Below are 13,344 nucleotides of genomic sequence, written 5' to 3'. Positions count from 1 at the left end.
TATCTTTTATTTTTTCTACTAATTAATGAAACTTTCTTAAACTAATTTTTACATTTTTTTAGTCCGCATTTGGCAAGGCTTGATAAGCAATCAGCTATGGCAGCTTTGCTGGTCTTCAGAAGTCCCATGCTGCCATGGCAACCCAATGGCTCCTTGCAATCTCATCGAATAGGGGCCATTCTGGACCCAAGAATACTGATGAGAGCAGCTAAATACTGCTGTCAGAGCGGATAGCAGTGGTTAAGGGCTTAACAGCCACGATCAGCATTCACACTGATTGTGGCTTTGCAGGGGGATATCAGCTGTCAAAGACAGACAGCACCCGCTTTGCATGGAGTGGGATCAGTTCCCTATCTGGTTCCATACAAACCTTTAACATTCTTTAGCATTATAGGGTTAAATATACTTTTATATGAAACTGGGTAGTTATTTCTATAGATGTATTAGTTGAGATGACATCTAGGCGCACTGACAGACCAGCCAATATTCTCCCTTCCTGCCTTCTTGATGTTGGCCTCGTCATCAAGCATCTTGAATAGAGATGAGCGAGCATACTCGTCCGAGCTTGATGCTCGTTCGAGTATTAGGGTGTTCCAGATGCTCGTTACTCAAGACGAGCACCACCCGGTACTCGTCTCGATTAAACGAGCACTGACCATTGAATTCAATGGAGCCGGCAATACAGCCGCCTCCATTGAAAGCAATGGGCTGCCGGCGATCTCAGGATGAATTTTCGGGTAGGGCTTAAAAATATAAGCCCTTACCTGAAAATCATCCTAAAATGTGTAGAAAAAAAAAAAAAAAAATGTATACTCACCTTTCTGCTGAAGCCGGAGTTCAGCCGCGTCTGGCCGGCAGTTCTCCTGAACTGCTCTGAGTAGTATTCAGCAGCCGGGGATTTAAAATCCCTGCCTGCTGAATGAGCTGCCTCTGGTCACAGCCTCACCAATCAGAGGCAGCTCTCACTCACACCCATTCATGAATTCATGAATGGGTGAGTGCTGCCTCTGATTGGCTCAGCGCAGAGACCAATCAGGGGCAGCTCTTAGCTGTCAATCAGAGGCAGCACTCACTCACGGTAAAATAACACAATAACTTTCTTATCTGGATCAGCATGATTACTTTGACACCAAGTTTATATAGATTTTTTATTTTTAACTTTTTTTGCACAATAAAAACACATTTTAAAAGAAACAGATCTGCATCGCCGTATTCTAAGATTGATAACCTCATTATTTTTACGGCAACGGAGCTACGTGAGATCTTATCTTTTGCAGGAAGAGCTATAGTTTTATTACTACCAGTTTGAAGTACATTTGACTTTCGGATTGCCTTTTATAGCGTTTTTTTTTTTTGTCCTCAAGAGGGCGCTTTGGTTAATGTGGCTTAATTTGTAACTAGGCCCATAGGCAGCCCAGTTAAAATAAAAATTGGTTCAGGTGCAAGTTTCAATGCTTTATTCAATTGAGAATTGAAATGTATAAACATTGTTTACAAAAGTTATATGACTGAGCCTTGTGGGCCTAAGAAAAATTGCCCATTCGGCGTGATTACGTGAGGTTTCAGGAGGAGGAGCAGGAGGAGGAGGATGAATATAATACACAGATTGATGAAGCTAAAAGGTCCCCGTTTTTGATGGTGATAGAGAACGATGCTTCCATCCGCGGGTGCAGCCTACGTATTGCTTAGGTATCGCTGCTGTCCGCTGGTGGAGAAGAAAAGTCTGGGGAAATCCAGGCTTTGTTCATCTTTATGATTGTAAGCCTGTCGGCACTGTCGGTTGACAGGCAGGTACGCTTATCCGTGATGATTTCCCCCAGCCGCACTAAACATCCTCTCTGACAAGACGCTAGCCGCAGGACAAGCAAGCACCTCCAGGGCATACAGCGCGAGTTCAGGCCACGTGTCCAGCTTCGACACCCAGTAGTTGTAGGGGACAGAGGCGTCACGGAGGACGGTCGTGCGATCGGCTACGTACTCCCTCACCATCCTTTTACAGTGCTCCCGCCGACTCAGCCTTGACTGGGGAGCGGTGACACAGTCTTGCTGGGGAGCCAGAAAGCTGTCAAAGGCCTTAGGGAGTGTTCCCCTGCCTGTGCTGTACATGCTGCCTGATCTCCGCGCCTCCCCTGCTACCTGGCCCTCGGAACTGCGCCTTCGGCCACTAACGCTGTCGGATGGGAATTTTACCATCAGCTTGTCCGCCAGGGTCCTGTGGCATAGCATCACTCTCGAACCCCTTTCCTCTTCGGGTATGAGAGTGGAAAATTTCTCCTTATACCGTGGGTTGAGCAGTGTGTACACCCAGTAATCCGTAGTGGCCAGAATGCGTGTAACGCGAGGGTCACGAGAAAGGCATCCTAACATGAAGTCAGCCATGTGTATGCAACACATGGCTGTCCTCACTAGGAAGATCACTTTCAGGATCCTCCTCCTCCTCCTCCTCAGGCCATACACGCTGAAAGGATGACAGGCAAGCAGCATGGGTACCCTCAGCAGTGGGCCAAGCTGTCTCTTCCCCCTCTTCCTCATGCTCCTCCACCTCCTCCTCCTCAACGCGCTGAGATATAGACAGGAGGGTGCTCTGACTATCCAGCGACATACTGTCTTCCCCCGACTCCGTTTCCAAGTGCAAAGCATCTGCCTTTATGCTTTGCAGGGAACTTCTGAAGAGGCATAGCAGAGGAATGGTGACGCTAATGATTGCAGCATCGCCGCTCACCATCTGGGTAGACTCCTCAAAGTTTCCAAGGACCTGGCAGATGTCTGCCAACCAGGCCCACTCTTCTGTAAAGAATTGAGGAGGCTGACTCCCACTGCGCCGCCCATGTTGGAGTTGGTATTCCACTATAGCTCTACGCTGCTCATAGAGCCTGGCCAACATGTGGAGCGTAGAATTCCACCGTGTGGGCACGTCGCACAGCAGTCGGTGCACTGGCAGATTAAACCGATGTTGCAGGGTGGCAGCGTCCGTGTGGGACTTGCGGAAATGTGCGCAGAGCCGGCGCACCTTTCTGAGCAGGTCTGACAAGCGTGGGTAGCTTTTCAGAAAGCGCTGAACCACCAAATTAAAGACGTGGGCCAGGCATGGCACGTGCGTGAGGCTGCCGAGCTGCAGAGCCGCCACCAGGTTACGGCCGTTGTCACACACGACCATGCCCGGTTGAAGGCTCAGCGGCGCAAGCCAGCGGTCGGTCTGCTCTGTCAGACCCTGCAGCAGTTCGTGGGCCGTGTGCCTCTTCTCTCCTAAGCTGAGTAGTTTCAGCACGGCCTGCCGACGCTTGCCCACCGCTGTGCTGCCATGCCGCGCGACACCGACTGCTGGCGACGTGCTGCTGCTGACACATCTTGATTGCGAAACAGAGGTTGCGTTGGAGGAGGAGGAGTAGGGTGGTTTAGTGCAGGAAGCATACACTGCCGCAGATACCACCACCGAGCTGGGGCCCGCAATTCTGGGGGTGGGTAGGACGTGAGCGGTCCCAGGCTCTGACTCTGTCCCAGCCTCCACTAAATTCGCCCAATGTGCCGTCAGGGAGATATAGTGGCCCTGCCCGCCTGTGTTTGTCCACGTGTCCATTGTTAAGTGGACCTTGGCAGTAACCGCGTTGGTGAGGGCGCGTACAATGTTGCGGGAGACGTGGTCGTGCAGGGCTGGGACGGCACATCGGGAAAAGTAGTGGCGACTGGGAACCGAGTAGCGCGGGGCCGCCGCCGCCGCCATCATGCTTTTGAAAGCCTCCGTTTCCACAAGCCTATATGGCAGCATCTCCAGGCTGATAAATTTGGCTATGTGCACGTTTAACGCTTGAGCGTGCGGGTGCGTGGCGGCGTACTTGCGCTTGCGCTCAAACACTTGCACTAGCGACGGCTGGACGGTGCGCTGAGACATTGGTGGATGGGGCCGAGGACAGTGGAGGTGAGGGTGTGGGTGCAGGCCAGGAGACGGTAGTGCCTGTGTCCTCAGAGGGGGGTTGGATCTCAGTGGCAGGTTGGGGCACAGGGGGAGAGGCAGTGGTGCAAACCGGAGGCGGTGAACGGCCTCCGTCCCACCTTGTGGGGTGCTTGGCCATCATATGTCTGCGCATGCTGGTGGTGGTGAGGCTGGTGGTGGTAGCTCCCCGGCTGATCTTGGCGCGACAAAGGTTGCACACCACTGTTCGTCGGTCGTCTGCACTATCAGTGAAAAACTGCCAGACCTTTGAGCACCTCGGCCTCTGCAGGGTGGCATGGCGCGAGGGGGCGCTTTGGGAAACAGTTGGTGGATTATTCGGTCTGGCCCTGCCTCTACCTCTGGCCACCGCACTGGCTCTTCCAACCTGCCCTGCTGCTGCACTTGCCTCCCCCTCTGAAGACCTGTCCTCAGTAGGCGTAGCAAACCAGGTGGGGTCAGTCACCTCATCGTCCTGCTGCTCTTCCTCCGAATCCTCTGTGCGCTCCTCCCTCGGACTTACTCCAATTACTACTACCTGAGTGATAGACAACTGTGTCTCATCGTCATCGTCCTCCTCACCCACTGAAAGCTCTTGAGACAGTTTCTGGAAGTCCCCAGCCTCATCCCCCGGAACTTTCCAAAGGTTGGGCATCGGTCACGACAAACTCCTCCGGTGGGAGAGGAACCATTGCTGCCCATTCTGGGCAGGGGCCCGGGAACAGTTCCTGGGAGTCTGCCTGTTCCTCAGAATGTGTCATTGTAATGGAGTGAGGAGGCTGGGAGGAAGGAGGAGCAGCAGCCAGAGGATTCAGAGTTGCAGCAGTGGACGGCGCAGAACTCTGGGTGGTCGATAGATTGCTGGATGCACTTTCTGCCATCCACGACAGGACCTGCTCATGCTGCCCATTTTCTAATAAAGGTCTACCGCGTGGACCCATTAATTGTGAGATGAATGTGGAGACGCCAGAAACTTTCCTTTCTCCTAATCCCGGAGCAGTCGGCTGCGATACACCTGGATCAGGAGCTCGGCCTGTGCCCACACCCTGACTTGGGCCTCCGCGTCCTCGGCCGCGTCCACGTCCTCTAGGCCTACCCCTACCCCTCAGCATGGTGTATTACCAGTAGTGCAGAAACAGAACGCTGTAATTAAATGTGCCGCTTATTGGCCTGTGGTTGGAGGCTGACTTCGCTTACGGAACGCACAGCAGAGCCAGGAAAGAATTTTGCGCAAGCCCGCTGTAACACTTAGCTGGCTGCGTATTAATTAGGACTACTACCCCCAGCAGAGACGCAGTACAGTCAGGACAGTCACAGGCAGCCCAAATATATTTTTTTGTCCCAAATTTTTTTGGAAAAGCCCACTGCCTATATAGACAGCATATGTCTTTCACCTTTTTCACTGTCCATGCCTCAGCACTACTGGCCCTATACTATGTAAAATTACTGCAGACTGAGGACGCAATGCTCTGCACGGCCGATATACAAAAAAAAAAAAAAGGTGCAACTCTGCAAAAAGCAGCCTCAACAGTACTGCACACGGTCAGATGTGGCCCTAAGAAGGACCGTTGGGGTTCTTGAAGCCTAAAATCACTCCTAACACTCTCCCTATAGCAGCTCCAGCATCAGCAGCACTTTCCCTGAGCTATGTCAGAATGCATCTGTGGCGAGCCGCGGGAGGGGCCAATTTATTTACTCAGGTGACACCTGATCTCGCCAGCCACTCACTGCAGGGGGGTGGTATAGGGCTTGAAGGTCGCAGGGGGAAGTTGTAATGCCTTCCCTGTTTTTCTATTGGCCAGAAAAGCGCGCTAACGTCTCAGAGATTAAAGTGAAAGTAACTCGAACATCGCGTGGTGCTCGCCTCTAGTAACAAGCATCTCGAACACGCTAATACTCGAACGAGCATCAAGCTCGGACGAGTACGTTCGCTCATCTCTAGTAAAAAACAGTTGCCAAAAACCCCACAAAACTATATAAATTTGGTATTGGTGTAATTGTACTGGCCTGCACAATTAATTTACCATGGTATGTATACTGCATTGTGAACACTGTTAAGAATAAAATAAAAAACATATAAAAATTGCAGATTTTGTTAGTCGGAAATAAAAAGCAATCAAAATCTTATATGTTCCCAAAAATTGGATAAATGAAGACTAGAGTTCATCTCACAAAAAACAAGCCTTTATAAAGCTGCGTCTAAACTTTGTGTCTGCGGATTGTGCCGACCCCGAGAATAATGTTAGCATAGGATTTATTTTGTAAAATAGTATGAAAATGAAATCCAAAAAACTAAATGACAGAATTCTCTTTTTTTCCCCCCAATCCCCTTAAAAATTAATAAAGTTTCTACAGTGCATTATACATATGTAAAAATGATGTCATTAAAAATGAAACTTGTCGCAAAAAAAACAAGTCCTCATACTGCAACGGCGACTGAGAAATTAAAAAGTTATGGCTCTTGGAATGCAACGATGAAAAAAACTGAAAAACTAGTTGGCCATTAAGGCACAAACAGTCTGGGTCACTAAGGGTTAATATTTCAAACTTTATACACACAACAGCAGCAGCGACATGACAAGCAGATGACATCATAGACATCACGTGATGTCACAATTGGTGCAGATGGTTAAAGTTCTAATGCTGAACCACCTTGTGTCATTTCAGCCTGACATCCTGAAGAGGACGAATCCCAGTATGTGACTCCTCGCTTAGTGCTGAGGCCTCGTCACACATCGTATAGCTGAGAACGTGTGTACATCTGGGGGTTGGGCCCTTAGATAGTAAGCTCTTAGGAGCAGAGTTTCTACTGTATAGTATTAGTCTGTAAGCTCTTAGGAGCAGAGTTTCTATTGTACACTAGATTGTAAGCTCTTAGGAGCAGGTTGTATAATATGTCGCTTTCTTTACAGGATCCTGAGCTTATAATAATATACAGATACAGCAATATGCAGCAGGACAGATTAGATCCGGGGTGATATCCGATCGCCACATCTGGGGTCAGGAAGGAATTTTTTTTCCCCTGATGACTTTCCGGGGGTTTTCTTCGCCTTCCTCTGGATCTCGGGGGCCAGGGATTCTCATCTCAGAACAATGGTGTGAACGGGCGCAGCAAGTTCTGTGGTCTCCACCGGGCTGACATTAGAGTCTCTGAGAGCCTTCTGTTATTTATTAAAGGGCCGGTAATGTTTTATTACAATGTTGCTTATTGCTATTTCAATAAAGACATTAAAAATATACATATTGTGATGTTTGTTTTTTATCCGCTCGTCTTACATGCCATAATGAGAGCGATTGTTGCTGATCAGGGTTCCAGAAGTACAAATAGACTTATTCTGCATACATAAAGACGTGTATCATCTCCTAAAGACATGGCAGCCGCTACTGAGGGACACAAACTCTGGTGGACTCCATATACAGAGAGCAGAGAACATATCACTCCACCCATAATGCCAAATCCTGTCTCACGTTACATAACAAGTGTTATGGGGTTCAGCCTCTATTCTAGGGGGCACTAACATTGTGTGTCCTCAAGTCTACACAACATACTACCTTGAAAGCTGAAGGTTGGGACAGGAAGAGTAACTGAGTACAGAAGACGAAGAGGTCTTGTATGAAAACAGGAAACAGACTGACCAGGTATCATTCAAATGTGCTTTCTGTGTTTCTGCCATGAGCCGCAGAGCTGCGATCCATTGGGGATGCATCCTGCGGCTATGAGGAAATGTTGTGTGGGGCAGAGTGTTAAGGCACAAGAATGCAGTCTTAAAGGGGTTGTCCCGAGGCAGCAAGTGGGTCTATACACTTCTGTATGGCCATAATAATGCACTTTGTAATATACATTGTGCATTAATTATGAGCCATACAGAAGTTATAAAAAGTTTTTTACTTACCTGCTCCGTTGTTAGCGTCCTCGTCTCCATGGAGCCGACTAATTTTTGGCCTCCGATGGCCAAATTAGCCGCGCTTGCGCAGTCCGGGTCTTCTGTGTTCTTCTATGGAGCCGCTCGTGACAGAGAGCGGCTCCGTGTAGCTCCGCCCCGTCACGTGCCGATTCCAGCCAATCAGGAGGCTGGAATCGGCAGTGGACCGCACAGAAGAGCTGCGGTCCACGAAGCAAGAGGTTCCCGGCGGCCATCTTCACAGGTAAGTATAGAAGTCACCGGAGCGCGGGGATCAAGGTAAGCGCTCCGGTAAGCTGTCTGTACGTCCCTGCATCGGGGTTGTCTCGCGCCGAACGGGGGGGGGGTTGAAAAAAAAAAAAACCCGTTTCGGCGCGGGACAACCCCTTTAAGCTCTCGCTCACAATCTGAACGTTGCGGGTTCGATCCCCACATGCTTCTGTTACGTCCGCTGGGTGCACTCAAGCGCTGCTCCACAGGTAGGATGCAAATGTGTCCATTTGAAACCGCAACCACACAGATCTAGTAATTGCATGGACCAATTGCATCTCTCCAGGAGGAAGAATGAACAAATTTCCTTAACTGATAAGGGAAAGAGGGGCACCTCTGCCTAAAAGCGAAGTCATAAAGGCGGCCCCACTGTCTTCTTCTACTGAACTGGCTATCCCTGATCAGGGAGCTGGAGAGATGCACTAAACACTCAGGACACGACACTGTTCACACACTGTACGGTATTAGTGTATCTTGACGCCACCAGAAGCTAGGGGTTTTTACATGGTGAACGCCCCTCTCCCACCCCCAGCTCCCGATAGGGTGAAGACACGAAGGTCCTAGCAGCACAGTGTGCATTGATGACTGGCTGCCCTGCTGCCTCGCCTAAGGCAGCAGGGCAGCCAGTCATCAATGCAGACGCTGCCGCGTTCATTGTGAGCAGAACGGCCGTCCCCGACTCCCTGGTGGCCGCCGCCTCAGTGCTGAGTTGCGCCAGCCAGCACAGCCCCTCTGCTCCCTGATGGGCGCTCCCCTGCTCACTGCCATGTTGCTGCTGGCCGTGCGTCTGCTCTGCCAGTGGGCTGGCCAGCGGCTAACTGCTGTGTCCCAGGAAACCGCCGCAGGCTCTCTGTTTCCTGACGGCCGATCCACCCCCTCACTGCTACTAAAGTTGCCGCTGGATACGCATCTGCTGCTCTGCCGCCGTCCCCTCAGTACTGCATCCTGCCAGCCACCACAGCCTCTGTGTTCCCTACCCCACTCACTGGTGCCAAACTTGCCGCTGCCCACGCATGTGCTGCTACACCGCCGGGACAACCAGCCGGCAAGCCTCAGACTCATGCTGGCAGAGGTTAGGGAAAGTGCTGCTGCTGATATAGGCAATGTGTTAGAGTAGGATCCTGTCTTTAGGAACCCCAATGGTCCTTCTTAGGGCTACTCCTCATCGTGTGCATTACAGTTGTGGCTGGCTGGGAGCAGTAGTGCACCATTTTTTTTTAAAGCATCTATCCCTCTGCAGAGCATTACAGCTATAGCATTCTTAGTCTGCAGTGCACTAGGCAGAGCTGCTGAGATAGGGAAAGTTTTACAGTCGTGATCCTCTCTACAAGAGCCCCAACGGTCCTTCTTATGGCTACTCCTAACCATGTGAATTATAGTTGTGGCTGGCTGGGAGCAGTAGTGCACGCTTCTTTTTTTTAATGCATCTAGTCCTGTGCAGAGCCTTTCAGATATACCGTTCTCAGTCTGCAGAGCATTAGACCGAGTTCTCACCGCTAAACAGTACTGTAATATTTCCTGGGCCACTGCAAACTATTTCAGTTATACCGTTCTATGTCTGCAGATATAAATCTAATGTGTCCAGAGCAGAAAACCGGGCCCTCACTGATTTACCCACAATCCTTATGTCATGATATGCAGAGCGGACAAAGGAGGTGCCACTGTCATTCCGGGCAAGGACTTGTGCATGCGAGAAATCAAACATATGCTGAGTGATCAAACTGCCTACAAGCACTTATCACACAATGCCATGGAAGAAATTAAATCTGCCTTACAGAAATTGCTCTTTGAAGGCCACTCCTTATATCTCATGAATGAAAAACAGATAAAACGGCTTATGGTTGAATTCCCAATTTGCCCCTCGTTCAAAGGTCTTCCTAAAATTCATAAAAATACATTTCCTCCTCAATTTCATCCCATCATATCCTGCGATGGTGCTTTATTGGAGAACTTGAGTCAATGGCTGGATGCTTTATTACAACCGCTGGTGACTAGAGTATTGGGCTATTTGAAGGACTCTAAGTCCCTATTGACTACTTTCCAAGATTTATAATGGCTGCCATCCTATAGTTGGGTATCATGTGACGTCCGATCTTTATATTCCTGCATACCGCATCATCTGGCTTTGCAAGCTTTAGCTTCTCATTTAGATGAATTTAGCAATTACTCTTCTGATCTAAAACTGTTTATGTTGTCAGTAACTTTCTTTCTTCTTACGAATGTTTTTTTCATGTTTGATGGAAAATACTATTTACAATTGTGTGGATGCCCTATGGGCTCGTCATTTTCTCCATCTTTGGCCGGATTGTATATGGTTTGGTAAGAACACACATACATATATACTCCTCTCAACCCTTTCATTTCATGCATTGCCTGGTATGATAGGTACATCGACAATGTCCTCATTATCTGTCCATCTTCCAAAACATCTCCGCAAAAGGTTTTTGAATATTCTTAATCTAAAATTTGTTTGCAGTAATGAAGGATCTTCCATCAATTTTCTAGATCTCACATTAATGGGTCACTGGAGATCCCTGTATAAGAAGCACAGAGTACATATATATACAGTATGTACACCAGTGTATACAGGGCAGCAGCTCAGTGTATGTTGTATAAGCAGCCTGACGTACCAGATGGAAGCCGCTCGTCCTGTAGTCTGTATCTAAGTGTCTATATCGGTTCCTTCCCCTACCAGTTAGATATAACCCATTAACAGACAGCTCCTTTGGGAGGAGATCTGTACACGGATTATTACATAACAACCTCATGTGGTTGAATACAGCAGCAGTTTCATATAGTGAAGAATAACGTATTATAGATAACTGTGTCAGGATCAGCAGACATGGATCAACTGACTGCTTTGGCTTTGGGCCTAATCCTGAGGCGACATCTGAGGTACCTTAATTTTTACCTTTTAACTCCACCAGTCGAAATGTAAGCTTCCCTGCAGGGTCACCAGGCCATTACTCAAGAAGTGGTCCCAGTACTGTAGTGGTTGCCACTACTAGGTGAGGTACCTGATAGTGTGAACAGTGTGAATGTAATCAGACAATCCAGGCTTGGACAGGCAACACACTTCAGCAAGAGAAATAAATCCAGAGTCTGGGTCAGGAGTAGAGACAGGAGTGAAGTCAGGAATAGCCAAATGTATGGAAACCAGGGAGCCAGAAGAACTTTAAAAAGCACTAGGAGAAGATCAGGAGGACCTCAATACTTAGACACCCTCCACAGGGGGAGGGTGCCTGATACATGCACAGCCTGGTGCTTTGCTGGCTCTTTAAGAGAGCAGCTGAGCACGCACACCCAATGGGTCACACTCAAAGCTGCAGCACATGCCAAAGGAAGAGGGCCTGCAGCCATCAGAGGTGGTAAGTCAGTGTCTGTGGCCACACATTGTAAAAGTAACCCCTTTACAACCCATCTTCTTTTATGCAAAGCTGCAGTAAAACATCTTCACAAGTATGGGAGCATTGATATTTTTCAAGAGGTTCCCAGGAATTCTGGCCCAAAGCCTTTGAATTCCACCAAATAGAATAGCTTCCCTCACACCTTCACTACATCCAGGATAAGTTTTACCTCATCTTCTACTTTAGTTTGAGCTGGTACAGCCGGCGATGATGGCTGCTTTGCAAAGCGATACAGGATGAGAGGCTTGAGAAGAGATACATGGAAGGAATAAGGTATCCACAAGGATGCTGGCAACTGGAGCTTATACGTCACCAGATTTACCCATTTACCTGCAACAGGCACGTGAATGGTGGTACAAATGGGAACAACGGTGACCATAGACAAATATTTTGATGATAGCCAGGCTCTCTTCTGAAGGGAAGACAGATGGAGGTCTACATTTCTTGTTAGCAGGAAGCACCTTGGTTTAAGAATCTTCAGTTTTCTTACCAGATGCGAAGGAACTCACAGTGAGTGGCACTTGCATTCGGCACTGGGGATTCCAAAGTAGAAGTGGGATCAGAGGAGGCTGACCGTGAACAATGGAGAAAGTCTGATGAATTAATTAATATAGATATTAAGACAAAACTCATCCCAGGGTAGGAACGTCGTCCGGTTGTCCTGTTGTGGGGAAACAAAATGTCTAATGGAAAGCCTTCAGAGTCTGTTTGAAATGCTTCACTTGACTATTTGTCTGTGCATGATAAAACACATTAAGCAGAAGTAAGCCATATTATTTGAAAAGATGGTCAATGAACAGCTGGGCCAGGAGAGTAGCAGAAGGTAAACCTGAGAAAGGTACAAAGTGAGCCATCTTAGAGAATCCGTCTATAAACGAGATCACTGAAGAGCCAGAAGAGAGAGGCAGATTCATAGTGAAATCCATGGCTATATGCAGCCAGAGAGATTCTGGAACTGGCAGTGGCATAAGAGTACTCTTATACAGACTGAAATGGTGATTATGGGTAACTGTCGCCCCATCTAAACACAGAACACAACAGAGCGTGTGAGTGAGAATCATTCACTTGTCAGAGTAAGTTTGTTTTTAACTCACCTAAACGGCAACCGTCAGCCTGTTTAAACAGGTAGTCATTCATCTACGAACAACTGTCTGTTTTCTCTGAATAAAGGCGGGTGGAAGAGATCTCCAACATGCTCTGCCTCCCATAGAATGGTAGAGTTGGAAGGGATCTCCAGAGTCATCTGGTCCAACCTCCTGCTCAATTTACTAAATCATTCCAGACAGATATTTGTCCAGCCTTTGTTAGAACACTTCCATTGAAGGAGAACTCACCACCCCCCGTGGTAACCTGTTCCACTCATTGCTCACCCTCACTGTCAGAAAGTTTTTTCTAATATCTACTTTGTGTCTCCTCCCCTTTAGTTTCATCCCATTGCTTCTAGTCTTTTCTTGTACAGAGGAGAATAGGGCTGATCCCTCTGCAGTGTGACAGCCCTTCAGATATTTGTAAACAGCTTTTAAGTCTTCTCTTAGGCTTCATGCATGCGGATCTGATTTTTTTCCTGGCGTGCAGATTGCATGCTCAGGAAGAAATTGCAGCATGCTCTATTTTCCTGCGGATCCTGCAGGGACAACTTCCCTTGAAGTCAAAGGAAGTTGTCTGATCCGCGGCATACCCGCTGCAGATGTGGGAAAGCAGGTGAGTTAAAAAAAAAAAAAAAGGCATTGCTCATGCGGCGGGCAAGTCAGCCGGCGTTCCCGGACGCATCCGCCGTGCTGAAGAAAGAAGATCCGGCCACGATTGAGACCTGCGCTGGATCCAGAGAGGTAAGAAC

This window comes from Eleutherodactylus coqui, chromosome 6, assembly GCF_035609145.1.
Source record: "Eleutherodactylus coqui strain aEleCoq1 chromosome 6, aEleCoq1.hap1, whole genome shotgun sequence".
NCBI lineage: Eukaryota > Metazoa > Chordata > Amphibia > Anura > Eleutherodactylidae > Eleutherodactylus > Eleutherodactylus coqui.
The sequence above is the reverse complement of the archived record's forward strand: the minus strand, read 5'-3'. Positions refer to the sequence as shown.